We start from the raw sequence: 7,195 nt of genomic DNA, 5'->3' as shown, positions 1-7,195 counted from the left end.
GGCCTATTTTTTTATTTTTTTTTAAGACGGAGTTTCGCTCCTGTTGCGCAGGCTGGAGTGCAGTGGCTTGATCTCAGCTCACTGCAACCTCCGCCTCCTGGATTCAAGCGATTCTCCTGCCTCGGCCTCCCAAGTAGCTGAGATTACAGGTGCCCGCCACCACACCTGGCTGATTTTTGTATTTTTAGTAGAGACGGGGTTTCACTACGTTGGCCAGGTTAGTCTTGAACTCCTGATCTCAGGTGATCTGCTCGCCTCAGCCTCCCAAAGTGCTGGAATTACAGGAGACAGCCACCTCGCCCAGCCAAATGTCTTCTATTTTAAAAGAGCACTCTATGATTCTGAGGGTCCTAGACTGGGTTCCCAATTCAATAGGTCTCAATCTCGTCAGTCGTGGCTGCCCCTGTGCATTTACTTAAACCAACATATACATTTTAATCATTATGCAACATCTGTAGGTAGGTTGCAACATTCTATGACTAACGAACCGTCTGAAAATGTCAGAACTTTTGAGTCCTAAAGCCAGTCCTGAGTGAGTCACACACAACCTCCTGGTACCTATAACATAAGGTCTGCAGAATGCATAATTTCCCAAACCTTGTAAAGATTGGGTGGTGGGTACTGCAGAAAGAAGGGGTAGATTTCATGAGAAAATGTAATCTCAAAGCAAGTTTTGAATATGAGTGCCTCATGGGTCGGGTACATCTGTGGACACCTGTTGTTTTGCCATTTGTTCTGCCGAATTGGAGACACCCAGAATTCCCCAGGCTGATCCCTTGACTTTCCACACCTGTCCACATCTGAATTTTTCATTTGTGATCTAAGCCAGCAGCACTCTAAGGGCCTCTAGAAACTCAGGTGCGGTATTTCTAGGCACGCTCTACAAAACAAAAACAAAGGACATTTTCCTGCTCCTGACTACTCAGGAAAGGTTTGTTTCTGCTCTGGTCATAAGAATAACACAAAGTGAGAATTTTGTGCTAGGAAGAGTTCAGAAAGAGAACACTATGATAAAGAGCATATGAGACTCCAACACGGGAAACTAGATTCTGGGGAAATCTTGGAACGGATGGTTTGGGTTTATCACATGTTGGGACCTCAGAATAAAGCCTGCTTCAAGAGCAAACAGAAGAGGAAAAAGACAGATTTGGTGAGTGACCTGGAGAGGACTGGGGTGGAAGTCTCACAAAGTGGCTAGCCTAGTTCCTTAAAATGCAGAGAATGTTCTCAGGTTCATCTAATGCAATGCATTTTTATAATGTCTCCAGTTGTTTCTGGCTGGGAAGTAAGTGCCTGGGATGGAGGGGCTGGGGAAAGAAGGAAGAAGGAGGGCACCATTGACTAAGGCCCAAACCAGGACTAAGTGACCACTGGGGATTACTCCTAGAACTTTAGTCGGGAATGTTCAAGTGCCACATAGGCTAGCTCTGTCCCTGCACCAACTGCATCCACTTGCCCTAGGAATCACCTTTTGAGGAATGGGCCTTGTGTCAAAAAATCAGGGGAAGTTGGGGCTAGGCAAGCAGACAGGCTTGGGGAACTAACTCAGTTGTAAGAGCTAGCCTCCATGGAGAATGTACCACCCCAATTTCAGTGGACAGATGTTTCAACATCCTCAGTCCTAATTCTAAAAAAGGCATTAAGACATCCAGGGCAAGTCAACAAGGCCTTCATGCAAGCATGCCAAGTGCCTACTATGAATAAATAAAATAGTTCTCAATAATAGGTTAATAAATAGGGATAATCAGAATTAACCTTTATTGAGCTACTAGATATCAGACATTATCATAAGCGCTTTAAGAGACAGAGTCTTGCTCTGTCATCCAGGCTGGAGTGCAGCCTTGCGATCATAGCTCACTGCAGCCTACAACTCCTAGGCTCAAGCGATTCCCCTACCTCAGCTGGGACTACAGGCAGACACTACCTCACCTGGCTACTTTTTAAATTATTTTGTAAAGATGGGAGCCTCATTTTGTTGCCCACGCTGGTCTCGAATTCCTGGCTTCAAGCAACCCTCCCACTTTGGTCTCCCAATATAAGCACTTTATATATGCTAACTGATTTAATACAAGCCATTGAGATGGGTAATATTACTATCTCCATTTTACAAATGAGGAATCTGAAGCACAGAGAGGCTAAGTACCTTCCTGAACTGTAACAAAAGCTAAGATTCAAACCTAGGTAGTCTGGCTTCAGAGTCCACCACTCCTAACCACTCTGCTATACTGCCTTTTTTTTTGAGATAGCGTCTCACTGTCACCCAGGCTGGAGTGCAGTGGCACAATCACTCACTACAGCCATGACCTGCTGGGCTTAACCAATCCTCTCACCTTAGCTACCCGAGTAGCTGGGACTACACCATGCACCACCAGGCCTGGCTTTTGTTATATTTGTAGAGACATAGTCTCATTATGTTGCCCAAGTTGGTCTCAAACTCTTGAGCTCAAGTGACCCTCCTGCCTCAGCCTCCCAAAGTGCTGAGATTACAGGAACGAGCCACCACACCGAGCCTATACTGCCTCTAGAGATGAACAGACAGAGCCCTGTCTAGTTGAAGCTTTCAATCTAAAGAGAAGACATATATACAATAAATTATTTTAATTCAAGGTCATAAATATTATAGTAGAGTCATAGTGAATATGAGAGTTCAGCCAGGAGCAACTAGGCCCCTTCAGGGATGTCAAGAAGATTTTTACTAGGAGGACAAGTAACACTACAAGGGGCTTGCACAAAAGCTCAGAAGTATGAATGAGGCTGATGTGTTCAAAGAATGGCCAGTAGCATTGTCCTGAATGGCTCAACGTAAGATGCTTGGGATGGAACAGTATGATGACACAAGCAGAGGTACAGAGGGACCGGATCATAGAGTATGTAGCATGGCAAACGTTAAAATGTGTTAGGGGGTTTTGTTTGATTTTGTTGTAGTTGATGATGATGTTTTTGTTTTATTTGCTTGTTGGTAATCAGTTTGGGAGTAGCGTGCTCAGATTTGCTTATTAGAAAGACAGTTCATGCTGCAACATGTAAGATGGATTGAAGGAGGGAAAAACTGAAGCACAGGAGACCAATTTGGAAGCTGTTTCAAAAGACTTTGCAAGGACTGACCAGGACCTGTACAGGGGTGAAGCAGACGAGATAGAAGGGAGTACTCAAAATATGTATTTTTTAAAAACTCACAAACCAATAAGAAAAATATAAACAACACCGTGGGCATGGTGGCTCACGCCTGTAATCCCAGCACTTTGGGAGGCCGAGGCCAGCCGACCACGAGGTCAGGAGATTGGGACCATCCTGGCTAACACGGTGAAACCCCGTTTCTACTAAAAATACAAAAAATTAGCCGGGCGTGGTGGCGGGCGCCTGTAGTCCCAGCTACTCAGGAGGCCGAGGCAAGAGAATCACTTGAACCCAGGAGGCGGAGGTTGCAGTGAGTCAAAATCGCCACTGCACTCCAGCTTGGGCAATGAAGCAAGACTCTGTCTCAAAAAAAGAGAAAAATATAAACAATACAGTAGAAAATGGGTGAAATTTACAAATAGGCAATTAACAAAAGAAGAATCTAAATGGGCTCCCCAAAGATGTCGAAAGAGATATTCAAGTTAATAATTAAGGGAATGCAAAATAAAACAATGAGAAACCACTTTCACCCTTCAGGTTAGCAAAAAAAAAAAAAGGATAATGATTTCAAATATTGGAGCGGACATAAGGAAAACAGTGCTCTCATACATTGCTAGTGGGATTGTACATTAATTCAGCCATTTATGGAAAGCAATTTTGCAGCATACAATAAACTTGATAATGCAAATACCCTATGACCCAGTAATTTCCCTTCTGATTATATAACCCACAGAAATTCTTGCACATGGGCACAAAGAAACATGTACAGAGATATTCATGACAGCACTGTTTGTAACAGACAAATAAAATGTGACATATTAACTGGCATACATAAATAAAATGTGTATGTATGCATATTTTTAAGCATATACAAAATAATCCTATATATTCTGTATGATTAAATATATATGTATATTAAAATGTTTCATGGACTTTAAAATCACAACAGTGGTGGAGAGCAGAATTAACCTGGGGCTGATAGTGGAAAAAGCACCTGTAATGGTTTTTTTTCCTTTTTTTTTTTTTGAGACATAGTCTTGCTTTGTCACCAGCTGGAGTGCAGTGGCGCAATCTTGGCTCACTACAACCTCCACCTCCCGGGTTCGAGTGATTCTCCTGCCTCAGCCTCTCAAGTAGCTGGGACTACAGGCATCCACCACCACGCCCAGCTAATTTTTGTATTTTTAGTAGAGACAGGGTTTTCTCCATGTTGGCCAGGATGGTCTTGATCTCTTGACTTTGTGATTCACTTGCCTCGGCCTCCCAAAGTGCTGGGATTACAGGTGTGAGCCACCATGCCTGGCCTAGGACCTGTAATGTTTTATTATAAAAACAAAAAGACCAGCAAAGAAGTAACTGGATAAAATGTTAACAGTTGTGAGTTCAGAGTGGTGCATATGGGTTTGTAATATTATTATTTGTGTCTATACCTTTTACATTTCTAAAAGGAATCATATAGGAGTGTGTGTGTGTGTAGGAGAGAAGAAAGGAAACAAGTGCTATTTCGTGTGAAAATCAATGAGACTTGGTGATGATAACAGCAGGGTCTGAAGCTGACAGAGGGAAAGATTAGTAGGACTCCCACATATCTGACTTGGGTGACAGGTCGGGGGAGAAGATAAAATCATTCACTGAGATGAGAATAATGGAGGGGACAGCATCAAATTTGGGGTTTGGGGAGGGAAGACAGAGTTATGTTTCAAATACATTGAGTTTGAGAACCCAGCAACAGATGTTTTGGCTACCAAATCCCCTATCAGGCTGGCTCCCACACTGCCCACAAGGAGCAAGTAAGAGTGGGGATTTCTCAGTGGTGAGGTCCTGAGAAAGGGAGACAGAGACATGAGCAGAGGCTAGTAGAGATACCAGAGGCCATCTGGCAAGGCCTTCTCTGAAAGCATTTAACATAGCACTTTGCATAACTTTTCATCTAAAAAGTCCTTTTTTTAAATGAGATACACAGACATTAAAAAATATGGATATGTATTCACATATTTCCTTGGAAAAATTATATATGCAGTGGATAAAATGTAAATTTTACAAATAAGGGAAAACCTCTCTCTCTAAAGGCAACCACTGTCATAAGCTTCTTTACCTATGAGCAAGTTGGACATTTAAAAGAGCCAATGGTCCATATCTATCAAAAATACAAAATGCACATGTCCTTTGAACTGACAGTTCCCCTTTTAATGTATCTTAGATACATACTTCCATGTTCACAAAGATGGATATATAAAAGTATTCACTGCAGCATTATCAGTAGCAAAAGACTGAAAGGGAACTAACTAGTCCAGTAATAAGGAACTAGTTAAATAAATGCTCATTCACAGTAGAATACTAGGCTGCAGTTAGAAAATCACTTAAGGGCCGGGCGTGGTGGCTCACACCTGTAATCCTAGCACTTTGGGAGGCCAGGGCAGGCAAATCACTTGAGGTCTGGAGTTCGAGACCAGCCTGGCCAACATGACGAAACCCTGTCGCTACAAAAAATACAAAAATAAGCCAGATGTGGTGGCGCACACCCATAGTCCCAGCTATTCGGGATGCTGAGACATGAGAATTGCTCAAACCCAAGAGGTGGAGGTTGCGGTGAGCCGAGATCGTGCCACTGCACTCCAGCCTGGGCAACTGAGGGAGACCCCATCTCAAAATAAAAAAAAGACAACAACAAAGAAAAGAAAAAAGAAATCACTTAGGGTCAGGCACAGTGCCTCACGCCTATAATCCCAGCACTTCAGGAGGCCAAGGTGGGCCAATGGCTTGAGCCCAGGAGTTTGAGACCAGCCTGAGCAACATGGTGAAACCTTGTCTCTACAAAAAATAGCAAAAATTTGCTGGGCATAGTGGCGCATGCATGTAGTTCCAGCTACTGAGGAAGCTAAGGTGGGAGGATCACCTGAGCCTGGGAGGCTGCAGTGACCACACCACTGCACACCAGCCTGGGCAACAAAGTGTGACCCTGTCTCAAAAAAAAAAAAAAAGAAAGAAAGAAAGAGAAAAGAAAATAACTTAGGAAGCACAGCATCCTTCCAGAGATAGTCTTAGCATATACCTGCAAATAACCGCTTTTAATTATATGAACAATAACATATGTATAATAGTAACATACACTGTTCTGCAGCTTAATTTTTTTGTTTTGTTTTTTGTTTTGAGATGGAGTCTCACTCTCACCCAGGCTGGAGTGCAGTGGCACGATCTTGGCTCGCTGCAACCCCCGCCTCCTGGGTTCAAGCGATTCTCATGCCTAAGCCTCTGGAGCAGCTGGGATTACAGAGGCATGCCACTACGCCTGGCTAATTTTTGTATTTTTAGTAGAGACAGGGTTTCACCATGTTGGCCAGGCTGGTCTTGAACTCCTGGCCTCAAGTGATCCACCTGCTTCAGCCTCCCAAAGTGCTGGATTATAGGTGTGAGCTACCACACCCGGCCTGCAACTTAATTTTTTCACTTAATATATCTTAGAGATTATTCCACACTAGCTTATATTACAAGTAATAATCACTTAACCTTATATTTATTACATGCCAGGCACTGTTCTACTTGTGTATTAACTCATCAAAAAAATTTTTTTTTCTAGGCCAGGCGCAGTGGCTCACTCCTGTAATCCCAGCACTTTGAGAGGCTGAGGTAGGTGGATCACTTGAGGTCAGGAGTTTGAGACCTGCCAGGCCAAAACAGCGAAACCCCATCTCTACTAAAAATTTAAAAATGGCCGGGCGCGGTGGCTCACGCCTGTAATCCCAGCACTTTGGGAGGCCGAGGCAGGCGGATCACGAGGTCAGGAGATGGAGACCATCCTGGCTAACACAGTGAAACCCTGTCTCTACTAAAAAATACAAAAAAATAGCCGGGCGAGGTGGTGGGCGCCTGTAGTCCCAGCTACTCAGGAGGCTGAGGCAGGAGAATGGCGCGAACCCGGGAGGCGGAGCTTACAGTGAGCTGAGATCCCGCCACTGCACTCCAGCCTGGGCGACAGCGGGAGACTCCGTCTCAAAAAAAAAAAAAAAAAAAAAAAAAAAATTCCCATAGGTATTATTCATAGGTAAAGTACAGCAATTTCTTTAAGTATGAAGCCCTG

At 43.6% G+C, this 7,195-nt stretch overlaps 1 protein-coding gene across 1 annotated transcript in view; it reads left to right on the top strand.

Moving 5' to 3' along the window:
* The first annotated feature begins 842 nt into the window (after nt 1-842).
* SLF2 (SMC5-SMC6 complex localization factor 2) overlaps nt 843-7,195 on the top strand; it is a 63,443-nt gene continuing 57,090 nt past the window's right edge. The window contains exon 1 of the mRNA XM_021943597.2: nt 843-1,150. The gene's annotated coding sequence lies outside the window, so the exon portion shown is untranslated. The remainder of the gene's footprint in view (nt 1,151-7,195) is intronic.

Source organism: Papio anubis, chromosome 11, assembly GCF_008728515.1.
Source record: "Papio anubis isolate 15944 chromosome 11, Panubis1.0, whole genome shotgun sequence".
Lineage (NCBI taxonomy): Eukaryota > Metazoa > Chordata > Mammalia > Primates > Cercopithecidae > Papio > Papio anubis.
This window is presented reverse-complemented; position numbering and strand designations above follow the sequence as displayed.